Source organism: Physeter macrocephalus, chromosome 3, assembly GCF_002837175.3.
Source record: "Physeter macrocephalus isolate SW-GA chromosome 3, ASM283717v5, whole genome shotgun sequence".
Classification (NCBI taxonomy): domain Eukaryota; kingdom Metazoa; phylum Chordata; class Mammalia; order Artiodactyla; family Physeteridae; genus Physeter; species Physeter macrocephalus.
In genome coordinates this window covers 9,221,530-9,233,947 of record NC_041216.1, presented here as the reverse complement: position 1 = coordinate 9,233,947, position 12,418 = coordinate 9,221,530, and the positions used below count along the sequence as shown (strand labels likewise).

Below are 12,418 nucleotides of genomic sequence, written 5' to 3'. Positions count from 1 at the left end.
GAGGGAGAAGCAGGTGCTGGGGCAGAGCGGTGGGGCGAGTAGATCTGGAGTTGTATGACTGAGAGGGAAGCCGAGGGTGGTGACGCCAGAGAAGTGGGAGGAGCCAGGTTAGGAAGGGCTGTCTGTCATGCTAAGGATTTAGGCTGTGTCCTAAAGACAAGGGGGAATCATGGAAGAGTTGTAAGTAAATGTACGGCATGAGACTTTTGTTTTAGGAGCAATAGCATCGAGGGCTGGTGGAAAACAGACCGATGTCTGGGCTGTACAGCAGTGTGGGTGAGGGAGGATGTGGGCCCTTAGCAGGCAGCAGTTGGGACCTATTAGAAAACAGGGGATGGAGGAACTGGGGGTGCTGACCTTGGAGAAGAGAGACTCAGGGGCAGAGGCAGGAGCAGCAGTAACCCTGGCTGGCTCCGAGGGCAAACGTGGAGGTGACAGGGCACTGAGACCCAACTCTGACTGTCAGAACTGTCCCACAATGAAAAGGACCGCATTCAGAGGTAGAGAGCAGCCCATCGCCGGTGGTATGCAAGTAGAGTGAGGAAAGCGTTCCTGCTTGGAGCTCTCAGATAGTTTCGACAAAAATACTAGACCCTACTGATAAAAATCCTTGTTGGCTACCTAGACACATGTTACAGTGAGCAACCTACAGCGAGTGGGGAAGCCTTAGCCCCTCTGGTTTTCCCACCGAGCAGGCAAGCTCGCCTCCATGTTCCCTGATGACCCATCATCACCATCTGCTTAGGCTGGAATCGCCTTCCCATCTCTTACCCTCCCCAGTCCTGCCCTACAGAACGATGTCACCATTTCCTAGCCCAGTACGCAAGGAGGGGCCCTGGGCACCTGCTCCCCGCTGCCCTCCCACCGCAGGGCCTGTGTGGTCTGTGGTCTCCCCTCACAGCGGCCCATTCACGACCCCGGTTTGCACAGTCCCCTCCCCCGCCCCTGGTTCCCCTAGCAACGTCTCCGCATCCTTGAGCTCTTGTCCAAATGCTCCCTGATTGCCCTTCCTCTCCTCTCCGTGTCAGGACTTACCTGCTGTACTGCGACTGATCTGTTTACCTGGTCTTCCACTACACCATGAACTTCCTGGAGGGCAGGGGCCAGGTCTCATGGCCTCTGAACCACCAGCGCCTGTCGGTGTGCCAGGCTCATGCCACGGGCTCAGACAATGCTGAATGGGAGAACGCTTTCCAAACGTTTCCTGACCCCCCAGCATGGACTTATCGCCAGGCTCTTGGACCCCTCACAGGAGCCATCATCAAGAACAAAGGTCGGCAGACTATTCCTGTAAAGGGCCAGGTAGTAAATATTTGCCCCTGTGCATCCCATATGATGCCTGTTTCAATGACCCACCTTTGCTGTTGTAGCATGAATGCAGCCACAGCTCCATACATCCATGTAGCCATAATCCGTGTACATTGATATGTATACGAATGGGCATGGCTGTGTTCCAATAAAACTCAGTTTACAAAAACAAACAATGAACTGGATTTGGCCCAAAGGTGGTAGTTTGCCGACCTCTGGTCTAGGAGGTTCTTTGAGACACTTAATCACAGTTTTTGATCTTCCCTTTGATCTTCTCTTGAGAGATTTTGTCACTACAGGAGCCGACACCTATAAAGTACTCGACTCTGTTCTGAGCGCTTTACATATATCAACTCATGTAAGACTCACAACAGCCACTATGAATACCTCCATTTTACAGATGGGAAAGCCCAGACACAGAGACATTAGGCGACTCGCCTAAGATCACACAGCTAAGTGGCAGAACTGGGACTCATCAGGCAGCCAGAAGCCAGGCCCTTACCACTGTGCTCGACTGCCTCATAGCATCCCAGGGAGGTCCTCTGGTCCACAAGGTAGGGACCACAACTTATCCTCTCAGTCTTCCCTAAGCTCTTTTTCTGGATCCCAGCAGCTCAGCTAACACTTGCTCATAAAATACTCCAAGGCCAGTTGTGCCTTCTGCAGACCGAGGGGCCTGGCCTCTCCAGGGAGTCAGGGTCCTGCCTTTACATTCTCACCACCGTCACCCCTTCCAGCCAGCCCCCACTCACGAAGCCACCGCCAAAAGACAGGGCATGTGATTACCATGTCTATGATGGGAAAACATTGCTTTGAAGGCCAGAACCCAGAGCCATAAAAGGATTCATATCACTGATTCGAGCACCATTGATGTGAGCTGCATTTTAGAGTGTCTGACCCTAACATGGGAGCTAATTACACCAAGCAGATAGCACAACATACACAATGTTGAAGCTTTGGGATGGGCCCCCAATGCACAGTGTACTGGTGCTTTCATTTTTTTTTTCGCTCTTCTCTTTCGCCTTTCTTTAAAGACAGATCCTATAATGATTCATTAACTAACATGCAGATAGATCAAGCTGGCAAAGTGTCTTTCTAAGGCAGGAGAGTGGCAGCACATGAAATAGGCAGGATTAAAGAGGCACGTGTATATACAGCTCAGACACCCAATTTGCACCCATTAGGTAAATGAATAAACAAACCCTGCACTAGGACATAATTACTGAGCACCTGCCTTGTGCCAAGCACCGAGCTAGCTGCTTCCCATAAGTTATCTCACTTGTCCTACAATCTACAGCAGAATCTAAATGCCAAGTGCACAGTGCAGATGGTGGGTATTAGAGGATGGCAAAGGAGGGAGAGGTGAAAGGCGGCCGCACGGAGGAGGTGGGTGTGCAGGGACCTGCAGGATGGAGAAGGGTGTGGGCTCCGTCCCGGAGATGCCCTGAGCAGTGAACAGGGGAACAAGGAGCAAGGAGGGCAGCCGAGGGGTCAGCGGGGAGGGGAGAGCAGCATGGCTGAGTCTGCATTTTGCCTGGCAGGCCAGAGCAACCAGTCTGGATTTGAGGGTGAAGATGGGGGGGAAGCTATAACTCGGCATGGAGGGAGGGCTGGAGGCAGAGAGACCTGCCAGGAGGCTGGTCCAGGGTCCAGGAGTGGGACGAGGGCTTAGGGGAGCCTGAGTCTGTGTTCATTGCAGAGAGCGGGTGGGGGAGGGAATCCTGGAGACTGCACCCCTCAGCATACAGCCGCCTTTCCGGAGAATTGTAGGCAATGGGAGTGGGACCATGGAGGGTGCCCACCCTGGGCCCAGAGGACATTCCTTGCTTCCTGAGCACCATCCAGGACCAGCCGAAGGACAGGGATCCCAGTCCTGCCAGCCTGTGCCCCAGGTCTCAGTGAGGCTCCAGAGGATCTGACAGCTCTCAGGCATATTTTGGGAAGCTGGAGTCCCAAGAGATCTAGACTGAGATTGTTTTGTCCAATGACTGCATTTCTATAACTGCCTCCCAGCTGGGCTCTGGCCTCTGCTGCCCATCCTTCACTCTGTACCAAAAACTCTGTGCCCCACGACCCCTTAGAGCTGGGGCTGGATAACTATGGTCCTTGGGCCAAATCAGGCCTGTGGCCTGTTTTTGTTTGGCCCCTTGAGTTAAGAAGTGTTCTTACTTTTTTAAAGGGTTAAAAAATACATAAACCACTACAAAGAAGAATGTGCAACAAAAACCTCACATGGTCCTCAAAGCACAAAATATTTATGATCTGGTTCTTTACAGAAAGTTTGCTAACCTCTGGCCTAGAGCAATGGTTTTCAAATTGAGTTCCCAGGCACCCCGGGGTTCTACAAAGGTACTAAGGGGGCACAAACAAAGGTGGGAAAAGAGCCAGAGTGGGCAGGGCCTTGCTCCAACCAAAGCAGTTCCTTTTGATCTACTTCATGATTGGGACTTTGTGACAGACATAGTGGTTCACTCCATGTTCCTCCCACCATTTACCCATTCTTAATAGAACGCTGGCTTTGTTTGGAGTGTGGCAATATACCTGGCTAACCTCAGAGCTAAGGATAGTGAAGTGACAGGATTCTGGGCAATGAGACATGAGCTGAGGAGTCCTCAGGGCATTTTCCCACCTTTCTCCTTGCTTTCCTGGAATACAGATGTGAGGATAGAGGTGAAGCAGCCTTCTTGTGATCATGAGGACAAGAGCCACATGCAAAGCATGGCAGAGGGAAAAATAGGAGGTGCTCAAGACACTGAGAAAACTACTAAACCAGCCCTGGAGTCTTCACTTCTGGACCTTTGGGTTATGGAGAAAATAATCAGTATTTTGTTTAAGCTTCTGTGGAGGAGTTTTCTGCAACTCACAGCCAATCAGAACCTAATGACTGTGGGTTCTGAAGAAAGACTTTCATCACCACAGAAAAGTTTATCAACTCTTGAGCCTCAGGAGAAAGTTCCGCTTCTTGGCATGGAAACCCTAGGCTTTCCATGGCCTGCCCCTGCCCCGTCCCAGTGAGTCAGAGCTCCCTCCACAACCCTCGGCTCCAGGCCTGCTTCCCTATTCCTCCTCAGAGCGCTTCTCTGAGCTCCTGAGGGCTGACCTTGGCTTCCCCCAACCCCCGCCTCAGGATACTAATGCTGCAAACAGCCTGACTATTAGCTCCATGAAAGGAAGGGAACTCCCTTTCCCTGGGCACGGCCTGCATGGTGACTCCTGCCTGGGTCTTGCTGAGGGCCCAGGGCAGGGCTGGAGAACTGGCTCTTGGGTTGGGGTGGAGGGGAGTCTGGTGGAAGGGCTGCTCTGAACCCTCAGGAGTTCAAGCAGAGAGGCCTCCAGCACCTTTAAGGAAGGTTTTTCTTTTCTTTTTTTTTTTTTTTTTTGAGGAAGGTTTTTGAGGAGGTTGGGAAAGAAAGCCCAGGGGCAGAGATTGAGAACTTTCAGAGGTTCTGGAACTTTGGTCACTACCTCAGGTTTAATTTTGCTGGCTCTAAGAGTAGTAAGCCCTTCATCCATTCATTCACTCATTGGTTGATGGATTCATTCATTCAATTATTCACTCAACAGTTAATACGTCCTTGCCAGGTGCTGGGCTTTGGAGAGGCAATAGAGGAAGACAAACAAGGCCATTGCCCTGAGACCTCACAGTCTAGAAGGGGAGACACACGGGTATATGTGAAACACAGCGCAGTGTGATGAGTGCTGAAATCAGAGGAACACGGGGATGGGGCAAATGCGAGGGGCACAAAATCCCGGCTAGAGGAGGGAGCAGGCCTTGTCTTCACGAATAGAGGAGGGTGTGTGGGAACAGGCCACGGCCAGCTCTAGGGGAAAAGGAATGCCAAAATACACTGGGAACTGAAAACGATTGTAAAAAGGAAAGGGATCAGGGTCAGGACTTGGAGGAGGCCGTGGAAGGGTCCCTCTAGAGCCACCCAGTCGTGAGGAATGAGCTGTGGGGGAATTTAGGGAAAACCTCTCTCATCACCAGCCAGCATCTTGCATGGGGCACAGCACCGAGAGTGCAAAAGAGTGAATGTTTGCTCAATGAATACGTGAGTGAACAAAAGGGCCAACACATGGGTTCCTGACATTTGCACGAGAGAGTGATTGCTGGCTGGAGAGTTATTTCTCTGTTTTTCAGATCTACAAAGGGAAGAGTGACACTGATAATCCCCAAGGAGTGAGTACTCAAAACGCTGTTATCTTTGGCTTTGGAGTTCATAAAATGTGCTTTCCTCTCCCTCTCCCTTCCAGGCCCCCTCCTTCTCCTTTGCATCCCCATCCCTCTCCCTCCCATATCTCTCTTTCTCTCCTGTCTGCCTTTTACTTCTTTTCTAGCACAGGTGGATTAACTGTCCTGATCAAATCCAGCGAGGATCATATGCAAATTGACTCATAGGTCTTGAGTTCATACCGAGGAGCTGTGAAAGAAAGGCAGGATGTGCGCCGGTAGGGGGCACCGACTCAGGTCTGGGTTTCAGTCCTGACCACGGAAATTTCATCAGCCACATCCTTCCTGAGGCTGAGCTGAAAGGTCCTAATAGGAGGAGGCTCTGGGGCCCAGCATGGGGGGCGGCCATACCTGAGGAGCTACCTGACCCAGAGACAGGTCTCTTCCGTCAGTTGTTAACATAGTCAAACATCTGCTGAGCTCCTCCTCTGTGCCGGGCACTGTGCTAACTGCAGGAGAGATAAACAAAATGCCACTCCTGCTTTGGGGGCTCTCATGAGCTATGGAGGAAAGAGATTCCCAACACAGTGCGATGTAACATGCATGCAGACGGAAGGGGCTGATGAAGTGCTGGAGGAACAGAGGCAGGACTAAGACCCGGCGGAGTTAGGAAGGCTTCTCTGAAGAGCAGGGATCTGCACTGTGTCTCAGAGATGGGTAGGGATTTGCCTGGAGGAGAAGGGAAGGCACACTGGGATAGGATGTGCTGGACAGAGTTCTTAAAGAGGCAGGACTAAGACCTGGCGGAGTTAGGAAGGCTTCTCTGAAGAGCAGGGATCTGCACTGTGTCTCAGAGATGGGTAGGGATTTGCCTGGAGGAGAAGGGAAGGCACACTGGGATAGGATGTGCTGGACAGAATTCTTAAAGGGCCAGCTGTGTCTGAACCAGGAGTTCAGTGTGCCTGAAGCCAGAGCTGCCTGAGGGGAGGTGGGCAGGAGGGCCTTGTGTGCTTTGCTGGGAGGGAAGGGGGTTGTTATTTATCACATACGCCAGGTTGGTCAGAACCACCAGGATGCTCTTTAAAAATGTAGGTTCCAGGTTCCCATCTCAGACCCACTGAATCAGATCTTTGAGGAAAGAGCTTTGGAATTTGTGTCTTTAAACTTTCTCCAGATATTGCTGATGATTGACCAAATTTGGGAAATGTTATTGTGGGCAGAATGACTACAGAAAACTAAGATAGCCCATCTGGCCAAGGCGGGGCTCGCATTTCTCCAGACCATCCCAATCAAAGGGAGAATGCAGAGCTGTGTACCTAGTAGGCCAGCATCACTTGCTCCGAGCCGCCTTTTCTCTTTTCCCTGAATCTGCCCAGCTTCCGGGAGGATGCTTCCGGGAGGATGGACCAAGGTGGTTTTTATTGTTTTATCCTTAGTTCATCGAGGAGAGACATACCCTTCACCTGCCTCTGCAATGAGACTGTCAGTTCTTGTTCCCACAGTGCAGAGCAGCACAGCCCATGGTGCTCAATCAAGGCTGCCATCTTGACATAGGTTCTCGGCCATTCCCATGTCAGACCAGTTTTGGGCCTTGTTTGGACCTTCCGATTGCCCTTGGAGGCCCTAGTCACTGAAACATTCCCAGCTCCCTCTCAAGCTCAACCAGGAGAGGTCTTACAAGGGGGATGAAATGGCAGGAAGGGTCCTCATGCCCACACACATACAGGTCCTAGGGATGTGTAATCATTCCATGATTATAAGGAGACCTACTCTACACTCCTGTGGGCAAAACTCTCAGCTCCTTCTCATGACAGCATTTTTCTTCACCTGCTCATTGTGAAAGGAGCCCCTGCATTCTCAGTCTAATTTGCCTGTCACTCACTCCAGATCCTTCACTCACCATCCTCTTTCTCCTACTTCTTCATTCTCTTTCTCTGTGCTTGTTTTGCCCACAGCCTACAAACGGGCTCAAAATCCCAATATCCTAAACAAACACCCTAAGTAGCCCAAAGCTTTCTGTCCACCTGACCTCCCTCATGTGCCCTTTCTCCTTCCCTCACTTCACAATGAAGTCAAAAAGGCTGTCTACATGTCTGGCCTCTTGAGCATCCCCCCCTCCCCATCCATTCACTCCCCACCCCACTGCTGTTCCTGCCCCCCAAAGCTCCACTGAAAGGTCTTCTTCCAAGACCAAAGCCAACAGTCTCTTTCCAGGCCTTTTCCAACAAGACGCTTCACAGCGTTGTCATTATTAGACATATCCTGGTTGGAAACTCTTCCTGCTTTCGCAGTTTGATTTCCCTCCTACCACGCTGACTGCTCCTTCTCTGTTTCTTTCACTGGATCTCCTTCATCTGTAAGGATTGTGTTCCCAGATCCATTCTAAGTCTTTTCATTCTCTTTGCTCTCTCCAAGAAGGGTTATCCATTCCTTACGCTTCTGTTCCCAACTGTGCGTTGATGAAATGACCCCCAAATCTCTCTCTTGAACCCAGATTTATGCAGTTTCCAACCAGTGTATCCAAATGTCATTGGATGAAATGCAGGCACTTCAAATGCACATGCTTCCCTCTTGACTGCTGCCAAGCTTGTTCCTCTTCTTGTATTTCCTTTTAAAGCCACCGATTGGTCCACGTCAGAAAACACTGAGTCATCATCTATTTGTTCATTGAATAAATGTTTACTGAGTGCCTACTATATACCAGGCACTATGGTGGCCACTTGGGACACAGTGTTGAACGAGACCTCTCCTTCTCCCTCCATCTCACACCCAATCAGCCATCAAGTCCCATCCCATTCCCTAAATTCCTCTTAAATCTGTCTCCTCCTTCACGTTTCCAAAGCCTTGGTTGATGACCCCAGATTTCTTACTTGGGTAACTGCTTCAGCCTCCTAACTGGTCTCACTCCCCCCAGTATCCCTCTCTAATAGCTCTACTGATGCCAGAGTAATCTTTCAAAAATTCAGACCTTCCTCCTATTGCTCCGGTTCAGAAGAAAGAACGGCCCTCATCTTTCCCAGTGCTACCAGTCCCAACCCCTCCCAGCTATTCTGAGACCTTGTTCCATCCAGTAGCACAGCATAGCTACTGAAGTTCATGGGCAATAGACCCAGAAGACTGGGTTTAAGTCTCAGTGCTGCCACTTATTTCCTGGTTATGTGCTATTTCTTAACCTTCAACCTGTCCACGTTTCAGTTTTATCATCCATCAAATAGGTCTTTTAAAAACCTAATTAATTGTGCTATGAAGAGAATGAAAGAAAGTCATTTACACAGAAGGCCTAGCTCAGTTCTTGGCACATGACAGGCATAAAATAAGAGATGGCTATTATTGTTATTACCAACAGCCTAACATTTCTACCCTTAAAAATCCGTTTCAGGATAAAACTCAAGCCTCTCTACCAAGCATGTGTGTTTACCATGATCTAAATCTTGCTGACCTTTCCAGCCTCATCTTGATATAGGCATGTTGAATTATTTTCAGTTCTAAGAGACTGTTCCAAACCTTGGTGCCTCTGCACATGTGTCCACTCTGAAATATTGATTTCTAAGCCTCATCCTTCAAGACCCTGTTCAAATGTCACCTCCTCTGTGAAAAGTTTCCTGACCTTCCAGGTAGTGGCTCCTTCCTAGATTTTCCCATCACACTCTAGACTCATCTCCATTAGCACTAATCCAAACTCTAGCTTTACATTTACTTACATGACTTCTCTTCTATGTGTATGCTCCTGTGCAGGGCAGAGATCATATCATGGTCAATGAACGAATAAATGCTCATCTCATAAAACATATTGTGAACTTGGAGAGGCTGTGATTTTTGCTGAAGGAGATGTTCCCAAAGTGACCAGACAAGCAGTCCTTGGACACACTTGTATCTCTCCTGTGGGCCAGTGAACAGGGGTCAAAGCTGGGGGCAGATTTTGAAAAGTCACCAAATTGTAAGTACCTAACAGCAATTTTAAGGATGTCTTGGGGGTTAATTTGATTCCAAGTATTATGGTCCTAGGCACTCTTTTTTTTTTTTTTTTTTTTTTTTTTTTTGCGTTACGCGGGCCTCTCACTGTTGTGGCCTCTCCCGTTGCGGAGCACAGGCTCCGGACGCGCAGGCTCAGTGGCCATGGCTCATGGGCCCAGCCGCTCCACGGCATGTGGGATCCTCCCAGACCGGGGCATGAACCCGCGTCCCCTGCATCGGCAGGCGGACTCTCAACCACTGTGCCACCAGGGAAGCCCGGTCCTAGGCACTCTTGAGCAAACAATTTTAAAATGTTGAGTAAAATTTAAAAAGAAAATAAAAAGCTTTTTACAAGTTAGTAAGTGTTATGAACTGAATTATATCCCCCTAAAATTCATATGTTGAAACCCTAACCCTCAATGCGATGGTATTTGGAGATGGGGCCTTTAGGAAGGTGATTAGGGTTAAATGAAGTAATAGGGTGGGGCCTTAATCCAATGGGTTTGGTGTCCTCAAAAGAGGGGAGGAGATACCAGAAAGTTTCTCTCTGAATGTGCACAGAGGAAAGGCCTTGTGAGGACACAGTGAGAAGGAGACTGTCTATGAGCTGGGAAGAGTCCTCACCAGAAACCAAATTTGCTGGCATCTTGATCATAGACTTCTAGCCTCTTTAACTGTGAGAAAATAATTGTCCCTTGTTAAAGCCACCCAGTCTATTATATTTTGTTATGGAAGCCTGAGAAGACTAGTATAGTAAGAATTCTCAGAGTCTAAAACCCAGACAATGTAGAGATACAAAATGTGATTCAGAGCATGAAGCTGGCTTTGGTCTTGAGTGCATTTTTAAAAACTGGTGAAGTAGAGCTTTGGTTTTCAGGGCCTTGTGGAGAAAAGGTAGAAGGAGACAAAGGTCAGGGTCCACCAAAGTTAGGAACTCTTGATGACACCCTTGAACAAAGCTGAGCTAGTTAAGGCTGCACCCTTAGTGTGAGGATGAACTAGAAATAAGCCTACCTTCCTTCTCATACAGCACTGCTACCCTCTGGGTAGATCTCGAGCCTGATTGTTTATCTCAGACCTTGACACTGAGTGAACAGCAAGAGACTCCATCATGCTAAATCTGTCTTCACATGGGTTTTCAGCCTTCAGATTACTTGGGTGGTTTGAAACCTTCATACTGAGATTTAGTCTGAAGAGGTTTCTGGCTGGTAATGCCCCCAGGCACTGAGCAGAAGCAAACACACCAGCTTCTACCCAGGTCTCAAGGAATTCCCACAGACAAAGTTTATGATTCTAACCACATAGTCAAAAATTACAAAACAAAGAAAGAAACATGGTTCTGGGGGCAAGAGGTGAGAAACAACAGGCAACAGAGTGAAACTTGCGAAGATTTCATATACTGAGATTCATAGACACAGAATGTAAAATAAATGTGTTTAACATATTTAAATAACTTAAATATACGTAAGGAGCAAGAGATTATAAAATTAGCTCAAAAAGCACCTGAAAAAAAACTAAATAGGACTTCATAAACTAAAAATAATGACATTTGAAATTAAAATAAATCTCCAGTGAATGACTTCAACAGAGGTTAGACATAACTGAACAGAATGAGAGAAAATGATAGAAGTTAAGAATCAAAGAAGATAGAGTGAGAAACATTAACATGCTTTGTCAGACTTCCAGAAGCAGAAAAGAGAGAGAATAAAGGAGAGACAACAGTTGAAATGACAATGGCTAAAAATTTTCCCAAACTGATGAAAGATGCAATCCATAGATTCAAGAAGCTTAATGAAATCAAACAGGATGAATACCAAAATATCCACAACTAGACATATGACAGTGAAACTGTAGAACACCAAAAACAAGGGTAGGATAGAAAGAGGAAAAACTCCAAATCATTTTATGAGGTTAACAATATTCTGACACATAGATCTGGCAGGGGTGTGTGTGTGTATGCATGTGTATGTATGTATGTGTGTGTGTGTGTGTGTATAATATATTCTATTTTGTTATATATATAATACATAACAAAATAGAAGCAAAATCACTATGTAAAATATTAGTAAATCAAATATAGGCATGTTTAAAAATGATAATACTAAATGACCAGGTTGGGTTTATCTCAGGAATGCAAGGTTGGTTTAACATCAGAAAAATCAACCAGTGGAATTTACCACACAGGAGAATAAAGGAGAAAATCATACGATTATATCAATAGATATAGAAAGATGCTTAATAAAAGTCAACATCCATTCACAATAAAAGCTCCTAGCAAACTAGGATTAGAAAGGAACTATAAATTTAAGAAAAAGACTTCAGCAAACATCATACTTAATGGTGAGAAAGTAAAACATTGTGTTTAACACTGAACAATGGCAAAAGTGCCTACCATCATCACAATGGTTTGACATCACACTGGAGATTCTAGGCAGAACATTGGGGCAAGAAAAAGGTTGAAGAAAAGGTATAAGATTGAAAAGGAAGAAACAAAACCATCATTCTTTGCAGATGATAACTGTCTTATGTAGAAAACTCCAAAGAATTCACAGATAAATTATTATGGAATAGGGCTTCTCTGGTGGTGCAGTGGTTGAGAGTCCGCCTGCTGATGCAGGGGACACGGGTTCATGCCCCGGTCTGGGAAGATCCCACATGCCGCGAAGCGGTTGGGCCCATGAGCCATGGCCGCTGAGCCTGCGCATCTGGAGCCTGTTCTCCACAATGGGAGAGGCCACAACAGTGAGAGGCCCGCGTACGGCAAAAAAATAAATAAATTAAAAAAAAATAGAAATTTATTATGGAATAGTTGCTATATACAAAAATCAAAGTATAAAAATTAATTGTGGGGCTTCCCTGGTGGCGCAGTGGTTGAGAGTCCGCCTGCCGATGCAGGGGATACGGGTTCGTGCCCCGGTCCGGGAGGATCCCACGTGCCGCGGAGCGGCTGGGCCCGTGAGCCATGGCCGCCGAGCCTGCGCGTCC

At 47.7% G+C, this 12,418-nt stretch overlaps 1 protein-coding gene across 1 annotated transcript in view; it reads right to left on the bottom strand.

The window, feature by feature from the left end:
* The window catches only part of CSMD2 (CUB and Sushi multiple domains 2), a 653,863-nt gene that overhangs the window by 316,951 nt on the left and 324,494 nt on the right, over positions 1-12,418 (bottom strand).